General features: G+C 45.4%; 1 long non-coding RNA gene across 1 annotated transcript in view; it reads left to right on the top strand.

The window, feature by feature from the left end:
- The window catches only part of LOC124615699, a 1,055,233-nt gene that overhangs the window by 930,110 nt on the left and 110,239 nt on the right, over positions 1 to 14,884 (top strand). The window lies entirely within an intron of this gene.

The following is a 14,884-nucleotide window of genomic DNA, read 5'->3' on the forward strand; positions in this document are numbered from 1 at the left end:
GATGAGATTCATTGGGAGAGTCCTTAGAAAATGTAGTCCATCAACAAAGGAGGTGGCTTACAAAACACTCGTTCGACCTGTACTTGAGTATTGCTCATCACTGTGGGATCCGTACCAGATCGGGTTGACGGAGGAGATAGAGAAGATCGAAAGAAGAGCGGTGCGTTTCGTCACAGGGTTATTTGGTAACCGTGATAGCGTTACGGAGATGTTTAACAAACTCAAGTGGCAGACTCTGCAAGAGAAGCGCTCTGCATCGCGGTGTAGCTTGCTGTCTAGGTTTCGAGAGGGTGCTTTTCTGGATGAGGTATCGAATACATTGCTTCCCCCTACTTATACCTCCCGAGGAGATCACGAATATAAATTTAGAGAGATTTGCGCTCGCACGGAGGCTTTCCGGCAGTCGTTCTTCCTGCGAACCATACACGACTGGAACAGGAAAGGGAGGTAATGACAGTGGCACGTAAAGTGCTTTCCACCACACACCGCTGGGTGGATTGCGGACTATAAATGTAGATGTAGATGTAGACTACTCCATGGAGTGCCGTTTTGTTTCTGCTTCGAAGTGATGAGCCCATGTTTCGTCGCTTGTGACGATGTTAAACAAAAAATTGTCACTATCAGCTTCGAAATGCTCAAGCGATTCCGAACATATGGTGCTCCGCAGTTCTTTATGGTCTTCTGTAAAGCGGCGAGAAACCCACACATCTCTGAGTATTCCAACTGGTGGACGAGTGCGTCAGGACTAAGTAAATCGCATTCGGGAGGACGACGGTTCAATCCCGTCTCCGGCCATCCTGATTTAGGTTTTCCGTGATTTCCCTAAATCGTTTCAGGCAAATGCCGGGATGGTTCCTTTGAAAGGGCACGGCCGATGTCCTTCCCAATCCTTCCCTAACCCGAGCTTGCGCTCCGTCTCTAATGACCTCGTTGTCGACGGGACGTTAAACACTAACCACCACCACCACCACCACCACCACCACCACCACCACCACTAAGTAAAGAGACGTAGAGCTGTGGAGCAAGATGTTTGACTGTGATCGTTCGAGCCACCTCGAATGAGTGTGTCTGCACGTTCCAGCATTACATGAGCCACAGATGTGTGTGGTCACTCGGCGAGCAGGAGATCGTACAGGTTTGCGCGACCTCTTTGCGATGATAGCAGACATCTCGCCTAAGGACTCGCTGTCGCTTTGTTCACTGCCAGGTATCTGTAAACACTGTGCGAGTGCCTATTGGTATTTGCTGTGCTCTCTTTTTCCGCTAAAAGCAACTCAGTGACAGCCCTCTGCTCTGAAGCACCTCCGTTACAGACACCATTTTGAAGAGTACATATGAAGGGCTTATTTCAATAGTGGTACAAGTCCATTTCTGTTCATTCTGAGATACAGACTCCTAAAGTTAAATGAGAGCTGAAAAATCTGCAGTTGAGATACCAGAAATATTCAAACATATGACTTCTTGCTAGAGAGGAACTTTTGTTTCTGTATGTTTGGACCATTAATTTCAGAAGCATTACAGACAGAAAAGTGGAGGTAATGGACTTGTATCACTATTGAAATAAGCCCTTCGTATTGCGCCGCTACCTATCGGAAATACATGAAACTATAGTGGCTGAAGCGGGAATATTCCAATATGTCCCTCAACGAATCTTGTATTTCTTCAGCAGAAACTGGCCGAGAAAAAAAGTGTTGCATTACTTATTGAAAGCCGCTTGTAAATTTAAATATTAGGAAATCTTTTCTTAAGGAATTTGTCTGATGTGTAGCCTTGTACAGTAGTGTAACGTAGACGGAAAACGATTAAGACAAGAAGAAATTGGAAGATTTTGGTCACAACTTGTGTAAAAGAAGGCACCGGCTGATGGATGTGTCTTGAAACATCAAGGAATTGTCAGTTTTGTGATGGAAAGAAAGATTGTTGTAGGGGGGGAGGGTGGGAGTTAAAGCTGAAGGAGAAGACCACTTCTAAAGTACAGTACAGAACTTTAGTTAAGTGTGGGTTGTAGTACGTGGGCTTGCTAAGGCTGGACCACAACACAATGGATGGATTGGGCCTGTTTCGCACGTACATCATCGTGCCCTGTCCATTAGTGCCTTCCACCGTTGTGCTCGGAGACCCCTTAGTGGCCGCTTCCCCCGCACGTCTACGTGCTGCGGGCCAGTGGACAAGAGCAGCCCCGACGGGCTCGCTCCGGACTGCGGCGCGCTGCGGAGTTTCCATTTGCTTGCAAATGCCGCGCGGGCCACACTGCAAATTCAAAAGGTCGCCCGTAAAAGCCGCGCTTTCTCCCGCCGTGCAGTAATGGCGGGGCTCAGCAACTAGCTCCGGACGGGATTCTGCCCGCAGTCGGCTGCCTGGATGCTCCCGCATCTCCGTCGCTCTGAGCCCTCTTCTCTCCTCTTGCGGAAAGACTTTTCTTAGACCAGTACTCGCAGCGGAGGCCTTCCCATCTCGTTAACAGCGTATCCCAAATATTTTATTTCAAGTCTAGAAATAATCGAAAACGCCAGTAGCAGCAAACATGGCAAAATAAACCTGCCGTGCTTCAGATTAAGATTACCCATTTCGCTATCGCTTGCGCCTTTGTCCCGCATTTTGCGCTGGCTTGGCGTGGTTAAATCGGATTTGGCATGTTAATGTGAAGGGGTGGCCAGATGCCCTTCCTACCGCCACCTCGTACCCCCCGGGACGGAATCAGAGTACCCCATCTGTCTGCATCCGGTGTAAATCATGGAAAAGTGCGGATGTGTTTCAAATGTCTGTGAGTCACGTAACCGAGACGGGATGTGGGGACCAGCCGGTATTCACCTAGAGGTATGAGGAAAACCGCCTAAAAACCACATGCAGGCTGGCCGGCACACCGTCCCTCGTCGTTAATCCTGCGGGGTATTCGAACCGGGGCCGGCGCTCCTACCCGAGTCCAGGAAGCAGCGCATTAGCGCCTTCGGCTAACCTGGCGGTTCATTAAGATTACCCATTAACATTTCATAAAATTGTGACTCTACATCAACTGATTGTAATTACAGATAATTGTGACTAGTCAGTTACGAAATAATTGCTTATTTCTACGAACTAGTTTTCGAGGGTTTTTAATCTCATCTTCAGACGAGGCATACATAAATTATTTGTTCGTGTCTGCAGCGTCAATCTGTACATCGACGAAGCAATGATGGAAATAAAGAAAAGGTCAAGAGTGGAATTAAAAGTCAAGATGAAAGGAAATCAATGATACGATTCTCTGATGACATTGTTATCCTCAGGGAAAGTGAGCGAAAATTACATAATTTGCTGAATGGAACGAGAAGTAAGAGAAATGAGAACAGCAAGAAACGTAACATCACGATTGACTATCACGACGTAGATGAAGTTAAGGAATTCGATTTCCTAGTCACTAAAATAACCAATGACGGACGGAGCGAGGATGGCATCAAAAGCAGACTAGCGCTGGCAAAAAGGGCATTCCTGGCCAAGAAAAAGTCAACTAGTATCAAACATAGGGTCTAATTTGAGAAAAAAATTTCTTAGTATGTACGTCTGGAGCACAGCATTCCATAGTAGTGAAATATGGGCTGTGGGAAAAGCGGAACAGAAGAGAATCGAAGCATTTGAGATGTGGTGCTACAGATGAGTGTTGAAAATTAGGTGTACTGATAAGGTAAGGGATGGGGAGGTTCTGCACTGGAGAGGAAAGGAATATGTGGAAAACACTGATAAGGAGAAGGGACATGATGATGGGATATCTGTTAAAGCATCAGGTGTTAAAGCAACAGGGAATGACTTCCTTTTCTGCTGTGTAACTGTCGCTTTATTATCGTTATTCGATGGCTCATTTCTGTGCCATTATATTTCAATTGTCGTTTCTTCGACTCCACAAATCTACCTAGGCACCATTTCACCATTTCTGCTTCCATCTGATGTGCAGTCCTCCTCTTTCTTCTTTGGTTTTTACAACGGCTTCTGATCAAGAGTATAGCCTTCGTGATTTGGATTTCGCTCTTTTCCAAGAAATTCTTCAGACTTTGCTTCCTTCCTCTCCTCCTTTTATTTCGAGATGTTCAGCGCCTTCTTCTCTTGTGCGCCCGACTTGTTTTCGTCTCTGTTGTTAAGAAGAATATTTCTTCCACTTTCCACTATTTCCTACCTCAATTCAATCTCTTTCTCTTCATTCATCAACTTTATTCATGACCATCCGTTCTTGTTGATCGCTGTCCACCTGAATTTAATGCTCAAATGGTTCAAATGGCTCTGAGCACTATGGGACTTAACATCTGAGGTCATCAGTCGCCTAGAACTTAGAACTCCTGAAACCTGACTAACCTAAGGACATCACACACGTCCATGCCCGAGGCAGTATTCGAACCTAGACCGTAGCAGTCGCTCGGTTCCAGACTGTGGCGCCTAGAAACGCACGGCCACTCCGGCTGGCCAATTTAATGCTCATTCAAATCATATATTTTATCAGTCGACGAGCAAAACCTGCAGTTTTCCAGGTGGTTTACACCTTACAATACCGCCACAAACTAGATACATCTGGTGTCGCAATTTTGTCGTACGCACTAACGAGATGCGGAACAACGTTGGTACAAGCCGCTTTAAACCCTTAAACTTAGATAGCACACAGGACCACTCCCAATCACAGTAACGATTTCAAAGTACCACTATAATGCACTCCACTGATAATAACCCCTACCTCCTACGCTCGACGTTGGCTTTAGACTGGGGAGAGCTGAAAGTTCTTGTAAGTATAGAACAGCGACGCTAGGACCGTTCGAGAAAGGAAAGAAAAAATTTCCGAAAAACTGCGCTGCTCGACGGATATGTTTTCATCACGGGTAGAGCGATAGAGAGGGCGGGGGGGGGGGGGGGTGTGTGAGGGGTGGAGGAGAGAGGAAAACGGACACGGAGCGCGAAGGAAACGCGACTAGAAGCCACGACGACCGGCGACAAGGGTAAGAAAGGGAACTTCCAAGTTGTCGTCGTCTTGGGAAATTGGCCTGCGGAGGCATTAAAGAGAGCGGCAAAAATAAATTATAAGCGCGGCGAAATACGAGGAGCGCGCTTTCAGAGGAGCGATTTTTCAGGCACTGCGCTCCACGGCACGGCGGGCCGAAGCGTCTCCGCTAATGAGTCGGCGTCCATCTTTTTGCGGCAGGCGGTGCGCGGCTTTTTGCCGCGCTGCGTCCGAACGGTGGCGCTGCTGGGTCCGCCAGAGCACCCCCCCCCCCTCCCCCCTTCCACCCTCTGCCGCTGATGCTGGCCTGGGTCGACGCCGCCCAGCTATTAATCTGCATACAATGCGTATTTAATGCTGGCGGCAACACACCTGCTTCCCGGCGGCTGCCTCATCAATCAGGCAGCGCTCGTGTCCCCCCCAGTCGGCCGCAGTCCGGGACGGCGCTCAGGGACTGCTGGTGGAGGCCGCCAAGTGACGGAACTGCCCACTGGTCGAACGACTTCAACCTGCTCGTGTTCGAGGCTTGGTTGGAGCCTCGGTTGGATAGTGCGTCGACTATAGCAAACGAAACACCAGTTATTTAGATATCATCTCGCCCAAGCAGAAGACTTCTATCTACATGTCCGTCTACTCACTCTATTTGTAATAAGCTTTTAGATAGCTGGACACCTGCAATGGCGTCCTAGAGTCGCTTACTTGTGTAGCATTAATATTCAAAGCTCAAAACGAGGGTTATTCTTCTTCTTCAGTCTCTTCGAAACATATCCATGTCGGATTAAAACTGTGTGCGGGAACGAGACTCGAACTCGGGACCTTTGCCTTTCGCGGGCAAGTGGTCTACCAACTGAGCTACCCGAGCACGGCTCACGACCCGTCCTCACAGCTTTAATTCCGCCAGTACCTCGTCTACTGCCTTCCAAACTTCACAGAAGCTATCCTGAATACAGGAGGAAGCCGGGTCGTGAGTCGTGCTTGATTGAAATGGTTCAAATGGCTCTGAGCACTATGGCACTTAACATCTGAGGTCATCAGTCCCCTAGAACTTAGAACTGCTTAAACCTAACGAACCTAAGGACATCATCCATGCCCGAGGCAGGATTCGAACCTGCGACGGTAGCGATCGCGCGGTTCCAGACTGTAGCGCCTAGAACAGCTCGGCCACTCCGGCCGGCAGTCGTGCTTGGGTAGCTCAGTTGGCAGAGCACTTGCCCGCGAAAGGCAAAGGTCCCGAGTTGGAGTCTCGGTCCGGCACACAGTTTTAATCTGCCAGGAAGTTACATATCAGCGCACACTCCGCTGCAGAGTGGAAATCTCATTCTGGAAATATCCATGTCGATCTTTGTTGGGCGGCCTGGTTCCACTTTCTCCCGTGGCTCGTTGGATGCTGTCTCTCGCCAGAGAAAACGCGACACTTCACTTTGACTCATTCGGACGACACTGCACCAGATTTCGCTTCCATTTGAAGTTGTTCGTGGACATTCCCAGTGCCGCTGGACAACGTCGTAGACCGCCATTCTTCTCCTTACATCTGCGTTCTCGACCCTGTCTCTCAGTGTTCAAAAATGGTTCAAATGGCTCTGAGCACTATGAGACTCAACATCTGAGGTCATAAGTCCCCTAGAACTTAGAACTAGTTAAACCTAACTAACCTAAGGACATCACACACACCCATGCCCGAGGCAGGATTCGAACCTGCGACCGTAGCAGTCCCGCGGTTCCGGACTGCAGCGCCAGAACCGCTAGACCACCGCGGCCGGCTCTCAGTGTTCCTCCAACCGTTGCTCTCTCTCTATTTCCTTACGACAGACTCTTGTTTAAGTATCATAGTTACTGATAGCATACATGACTAATAAACCTTCATCTTTAAATTTATGCCGATAGTCACCTTGCGGAGAATGTAATCAAGTTTCCCGAATGCCATCCAGGTGACGCAAATTCTTCTGGTGATCTCTGCTATCTTTTCTCTGCTATCTTTTCCAAGCTGGATTTTATGTCCCATATAAATGTATCCTTTAAATGCTTCCAGAATATGGCTTTCGATGGAGATCGTAATATTCACAAGGCTCATGACACTCGTCTTTTGAAACTTGATTTTGAGGCCTTCCGCTTGAGAATGGTCTTAGAGTTCTCAGATCATTGCTTACATTTCTTTAGTGTAGTAGCTAAAGAGGTTGATATCATTTGCAAAGAAAATATGGTTAATAGTAATCTCCGAACTTTCGCAACTGATGCACTTATCTCCGACGAAGTACAGTCTGAAACAAGCTGCACAAACATTCAGTCAGACATTTGAAGTGGTGAAAATATTGTCAACTTAGTTTAAATGTTAAAAAATGTAACGTTGTACACGTCAGAAAACGAACAAATTTATTTCTTCTAAAATGATAGTGTCAACGGGTCAAGTTGGAATCGGCGAGCTTATACGAATAACTGTGTTTAATACTTCGTAGAAACATAAAATGGAATGATCACGAAGGCTAAGTCGTGGGTAGAGCAGGCAGCAGACTTGGATTTATTGGTAGAATGCTAGGGGAATACAGTCACTCTACAAAGGAGATTGCTCACAAATCAGCCGTCTGACCCATCCTAGAGTATTACTCAAGTACGTGGAACCCTTACCAAATAGAACTAACTGGGGATATTGAACGTATACAGAGAAAGGCAGCACGAATGCTCACAGGCTTCTTTGACCCACATTAGAGTCTCACGGAGACAGTGAAAGAACTGAGCTGGCAGACACTTTAAGATACACGTCAAAGTCTGCTTAAACAGTTTCAAGAACCGGCCTCAAATTGTGAGTCCAAGAATATACTACAACTCCCTACAGATAGCTCCTGCAGGGATCATGACAACAATTACAACACGCAACAGTCATTCTTCCCGCGCTTCGTATGTGAAATTAAAGGGGAAAAAGCCTTAGTAACGGGTACAATGGGATGTACCCTCAGCCACACAATTCACATTGGTTCGCAGAATATGGATATAGATGTGGATGATTTCCATCTGCGTTGATATGTTTCTCTCCACAGGATATACACTGATCATCCAGAACCAAGGTGTGTCACTTAGGTGGGATTCTGTCTCCTTGTCTGACTCCTTTTCTCACCAGAACCTTCCCAGTGATCTAGTCATCACTTCTTTTCACATGAAAAGTGGCATTCTCGTAAATATAGTGCATTAAGTTGGTATATCTGTAAGCAATGCCGCCCCCGTTCGTCGCCCTCGTCATTTCCCAAGTTCTCATCCAGTCAATGTGAAGTGAGATATTACATTGCCAAGTAACATTAATACCTGTCAAAAGCATGAATAACCACCTTTTGCAGCGTGAACCGCTGTGACACGAGCAGAAAGAGTGTCAATGATGTTGCGGAAGATACCTACAGGATTGGGGACCTTTGTCGACTCCAGTGGTGTAGACAGTTACGCTAGGTCACTGGGCTGAGGTTATACGGCACGGAAAACCAGTTCTAGTTGCTCCCACAGATTCTCGATTGGGTTCAGACCTGGAGTCTTTGGTGGCCAGGTGAGTACGGTATACTCATCCTGGTGTTCTTCGAACAACGCACGTACACTGCGAGCAGTGTGACATGTTGCAGTGTCGTACTGGTAGGTGCCATCGTGCCGAGGAAAAACAGACTTCATGCAGGGGTCCTTAAGAATAGACGCATCCTTGCTTTGATTCACTGCTGCTTCCAGAATGACGAGATGACCCAGGGAATGCCACGGATACATTCCCCAGACCATTAGGCTCTGACGATTGTTACAGGGTGTTCACTTTTAGATGTTTCCCACCATACACGCCAATGGCCATTTGTCCGGTGGAGACAAAAAGTGATTCATCTGAAATGGTCACCTGTCGCCATTCTGTGGACGTCCAGCTAAGGTATTGGCGTATTGGCATGCAAATTTCGGCCCTCGTCGCCGATGAATGATAGTCACCATTCGTGCGCCTGCTGCAGATGCTCATACGCAGCAAAGTTTTCTTAACGGTCATTGAGGAGACACTGTTAGTTGCCCCTTGGTTCAACTGGGCGCGTTACGGACGCAGGTTCGAATCTTGCCTCGGGCATGGATGTGTGTGATCTCCTTAGGTTAGTCAGGTTTAAGTAGTTCTAAGTCTAGGCGACTGATGACCTCAGACGTTAAGTCCCGTAGCGCTCAGAGCCATTTGAACCATTTTTTTTTTTTTTTTTTTTTTCATCTGGGCGATCAGTTGCTCGACGGCTGTACATTTGTTCGCCCACACACACCCCTGTCACCTATAGATCGTGGTGCATCGCAGTTGCCTCTGCGCCGGTTTTTGATAGCTACATTTTGCTATTACTTTAACCACGTCGGCACGCTAACTTTTTACTAACTTAGCCATTTCGGAAACGATTCCCCATTTCGACCTAAAGCCAACGATCATACACTTTTTGGATGTCTGAGGAATCTTCATTTAGTACGCGCGAACGCGTTCTGAAGATGCTGACCCAGTGGCACACTCTACAAGAGAGGCGTTGTGCATCGCGATGTGGTTTACTGTCAAAATCTAATCTATTTAGTGATTCTTCCTACGTATATTTCGCCAAGAGACCAAGAATGCGAGGTTAGAGTGATTTGATCTCGCTCAGACCCTTACCAGCAATCGTTCTACCTGCGCAACATTTGCGGCTGGAGGGAAGGTGGGGGGGGGGGGGGGTGCGGCAGTGGAACACGAAAGTACTCTCCTCCACACACCACAAGGCGTCTTGTACATGTAGCACCTGGTATTGTTGCGAGCGTTGCCTGTCAATTAAGAGCACGAGCACTTACTGTGTCTAGAGGTAGTAAAAACTATTCCCCACCCGGATTAGCGCAGTTCCTACAAGAGCACCCTCGCAGCTAAGACTGTGCCGACGTTGATTTCTCCAGCGAACCGGTACGTGCGTACCTGACGGGGCACCATCACGCGACCCTCGCATTACCGCCCGCGAGCCACTGGCGGATAACGCCGCTCTCTTGAGGTTGCCGTAATCACCGGCGCTAACAAATTGCTCTCGCAACCTAACAAAGGGGCTGCGAATAATTCTGGCCCTGTTTTCAGCTGGTGGAATTACTCGTTCGTTTACGGCACCGAGGCCGAAATGTTACCAACGAACCTGGTGTTAAATACGCCATGGATGTAGGCAGGTAAGTTCAAACAAAGATCAGCTCTCGGATAGTTTCGAATTCGCCACTGGTCTCGAACTTTCTTCTGCTGGGAACCGTAACAAAATTAGTGGCACAGTGGTGCTACTGCTCTGTAATTCTCACAGAGCACCTGATTACTCCTCTTAAACATAGGTACAGTAGTTGGCTTTGTTCAGTCATCGGTATTCTGTACACCCCATGCCTACTACAGTAGTACAAGTTTATATGCCAACTAGCTCTGCAGATGATGAAGAAATTGATGAAATGTATGACGAGATAAAAGAAATAATTCAGGTAGTGAAGGGAGACGAAAATTTAATAGTCATGGGTGACTGGAATTCTTCAGTAGGAAAAGGGAGAGAAGGAAACATAGTAGGTGAATATGGATTGGGGGGAAGAAATGAAAGAGGAAGCCGCCTTGTAGAATTTTGCACAGAGCATAACTTAATCATAGCTAACACTTGGTGCAAGAATCATGAAAGAAGGTTGTATACCTGGAAGAATCCTGGAGATACTAAAAGGTATCAGATAGATTACAAATGGTAAGACAGAGATTTAGGAACCAGGTTTTAAATTGTAAGACATTTCCAGGGGCAGATGTGGATTCTGACCACAATCTATTGGTTATGAGCTGCAGATTGAAACTGAAGAAACTGCAAAAAGGCGGGAATTTAAGGAGATGGGACCTGGATAAACTGAAAGAACCAGAGGTTGTAGAGAGTTTCAGGGAGAGCATATGGGAACAATTGACAGGAATGGGGGAAAGAAATACAGTAGAAGAAGAATGGGTAGCTCTGAGGGATGAAGTAGTGAAGGCAGCAGAGGATCAAGTAGGTAAAAAGACGAGGGCTAATAGAAATCCTTGGGTAACAGAAGAAATATTGAATTTAATTGATGAAAGGACAAAATATAAAAATGCAGTAAATGAAGCAGGCAAAAAGAAATACAAACGTCTCAAAAATGAGATCGACAGGAAGTGCAAAATGGCTAAGCAGGGATGGCTTGAGGACAAATGTAAGGATGTAGAGGCTTGTCTCACTAGGGGTAAGATAGATACTGCCTACAGGAAAATTAAAGAGACCTTTGGAGAGAAGAGAACCACTTGTATGAATATCAAGAGCTCAGATGGCAACCCAGTTCTAAGCAAAGAAGGGAAGGCAGAAAGGTGGAAGGAGTATATAGAGGGTTTATACAAGGGCGATGTACTTGAGGACAGTATTATGGAAATGGAAGAGGATGTAGATGAAGATGAAATGGGAGATAAGATACTGCGTGAAGAGTTTGACAGAGCACTGAAAGACCTGAGTCGAAACAAGGCCCCGGGAGTAGACAACATTCCATTAGAACTACTGATGGCCTTGGGAGAGCCAGTCATGACAAAACTCTACCATCTGGTGAGCAAGATGTATGAGACAGGCGAAATACCCACAGACTTCAAGAAGAATATAATAATTCCAATCCCAAAGAAAGCAGGTGTTGACAGATGTGAAAATTACCGAACTATCAGTTTAATAAGTCACAGCTGCAAAATACTAACGCGAATTCTTTACAGAATGGAAAAACTGGTAGAAGCAGACCTCGGGGAAGATCAGTTTGGATTCCGTACAAATGTTGGAACACGTGAGGCAATACTAACCTTACGACTTATCTTAGAAGAAAGATTAAGAAAAGGCAAACCTACGTTTCTAGCATTTGTAGACTTAGAGAAAGCTTTTGACAACGTTAACTGGAATACTCGCTTTCAAATTCTGAAGGTGGCAGGGGTAAAATTCAGGGAGCGAAAGGCTATTTACAATTTGTACAGAAAGCAGATGGCAGTTATAAGAGTCGAGGGGCATGAAAGGGAAGCAGTGGTTGGGAAAGGAGTGAGACAGGGTTGTAGCCTCTCCCCGATGTTATTCGATCTTATATTGAGCAAGCAGTAAAGGAAACAAAAGAAAAATTCGGAGTAGGTATTAAAATTCATGGAGAAGAAGTAAAAACTTTGAGGTTCGCCGATGACATTGTAATTCTGTCAGAGACAGCAAAGGACTTGGAAGAGCAGTTGAACGGAATGGACAGTGTCTTGAAAGGAGGATATAAGATGAACATCAACAAAAGCAAACGAGGATAATGGATTGTAGTCAAATTAAATCGGGTGATGCTGAGGGGATTAGATTAGGAAATGAGACACTTAAAGTAGTAAAGGAGTTTTGCTATTTAGGGGAGCAAAATAACTGATGATGGTCGAAGTAGAGAGGATATAAAATGTAGACTGGCAATGGCAAGGAAATCGTTTCTGAAGAAGAGAAATTTGTTAACATCGAGTATAGATTTAAGTGTCAGGAAGTCGTTTCTGAAAGTATTTGTATGGAGTGTAGCCATGTATGGAAGTGAAACGTGTACGATAACCAGTTTGGACAAGAAGAGAATAGAAGCTTTCGAAATGTGGTGCTACAGAAGAATGCTGAAGATAAAGTGGGTAGATCACGTAACTAATGAGGAGGTATTGAATAGGATTGGGGGGAAGAGAAGTTTGTGGCACAACTTGACTAGAAAAAGGGATTGGTTGGTAGGACATGTTTTGAGGCATCAAGGGATCACAAATTTAGCATTGGAGGGCAGCGTGGAGGGTAAAAATCGTAGAGGGAGACCAAGAGATGAATACACTAAGCAGATTCAGAAGGATGTAGGTTGCAGTAGGTACTGGGAGATGAAGAAGTTTGCACAGGATAGAGTAGCATGGAGAGCTGCATCAAACCAATCTCAGGACTGAAGACCACAACAACAACAAAAATGCAAATTTCTCTACATCAAAATTCTATAAATCTTCTTTATTCATATCCTTTGTGACGGTAATATTTCTTTCGTCTCCCCTCTATCTCATTACGTGTATGTGTTTCAAACTGTCCGTCATACAGTTTTTGGAAGTATCCTTTCCATATTTTCATAATTTCCTCCTCCTCCTACATGGGGTTTCCTTCTTTGTTGATGACATTTAAACGATTTTCTGTCTGCTTCCTTCTGTTACCTAATATGCTAAAACATCTTCTTATCACCCTTAAAATTATGTTCTGTTTCTTTTGTGAATTTTTTCCATCTTCTTATCTGATGCTATAATTTTCCTGTTTAGTCGTTTCGATTTATCTCTGTTACGTTGCATTCTGTTTTTGAACCGTTCTCTCCATGCGACCTTCTCATTATTGACTGCTTCTACAATTCTCTCCTTCCACCATTTAGTTTCACCGTGTCTGACTTTTATTATTGTCATTCGACATGTTTCTTCCACTGCACTGACTAGGGCCTGTTTGAATCTCTTCCATTCTTCTCTGTATCCTTCCTCCTAACTTTAGGAGGCTCTGACTTAATCTTCTCCCAGTACACCTCTTGAGTTCTGTATCGTTCAGTTTCAAGCATTTGCATTCTGCCTTTCTTCCCCGTATGAACCTTTTCTAAAGTATCCCTACCATTGGTCGGTAGTCTCCGTCGAGATTAGTGCTTGGTATTACCTTCACTTCTGTCAGGCATGGGGCATATATTCTGTGTAAATTTAACTCTTTTTGTGGAATTATACACAAGTCGGTTTACTCTGCGCAATGCATAAAAAAAATGATTCAAATGGCTCTGAGCACTATGGGACTTAACATCTGAGGTCATCAGTTCCCTAGAACTTAGAACTGCTTAAACCTAACTAACCTAAGGACATCACCCACATCAATGCCCGAGACAGGATTCGAACCTGCGACCATAGCGGTCGCGCGGTTCCAGACTGAAGCGTCTAGAACCGCTCGGCCACTCCGGCCGGTCGCAGTGCATCGCCACCGGCTGAAGCGGCGCGCTGCAGGAAGTTTGGTTTAACTTCGTGAAACAGCGTACAGTTGCTTCTTGTGACTTAGTGGGTAGAGTGAATCTGGACTCACCCACTCGCTCTTCATTTTTCCGACTACAGAACGGACTATGGGAGTGTCGTCAAAATGACGTGCCCGAGCGTGTGCAATGTATGCCCAGTCGACGAGTACAAATCGCGCTGACTTGAAAGAGGCGTAAGACGTTCGGGTGCGAAGAGTCACTCTCAGCGTAGGCGGGCTTTCTGTTGGGCAGACAATAAAAAATGTAACAGTATATAACAAGTGACTAAATCATAAAGTCTTCTGTTGTAGCATTATTTCGTGCTCTGCATACCTGAATAACTAAATGCAGCAATAGCATATGTACTCTAGACACAGTGCATGTGGAATACAAAAACGTGTGTAATTCCTGTGACACAAAAGCAAACAAGCCAGTTTGTTGCAATGTACACATTTCAGTCTGATTACGGGGACGAAAGTTCTCATAGAACTCAAGTGTTTTATTTATATTTGCTAGTGAATATAAGAAACTACGTACATTAGCGCGTCATTTACAACATTCATTATCACTTTATTTCCGCAACTGATGTGGCTGCGTCTCAGATATTCATTCTTGCATTTCGTTGGTCGGCATGTCCTGGCATGTTCACAAAATGGAGCAGACTAACTATAGACTCAGAGTGCTCTTGCATGTACATAACATCGAACATTACAGAACTTACTCTTATTAAATTAATAAGAGATGTTATTAACTCGAAGATGAATAAAAAACTATTCGGCAGCAGCTGATCACGAATCTATTCCTTTGGGATTTGCAACCATGACTACTAAATTACGGTGAGCTTCTGCTTGATATGACTTTATTTTATGCTCTTCTAAGGCCATTAAATGCCGTTATGTCATTAACCGACACTTTTTCGTAATAAATCGTACCAATAATGACATGTTT

Source organism: Schistocerca americana, chromosome 5 (assembly GCF_021461395.2).
Source record: "Schistocerca americana isolate TAMUIC-IGC-003095 chromosome 5, iqSchAmer2.1, whole genome shotgun sequence".
NCBI classification, from domain to species: Eukaryota; Metazoa; Arthropoda; class Insecta; order Orthoptera; family Acrididae; genus Schistocerca; species Schistocerca americana.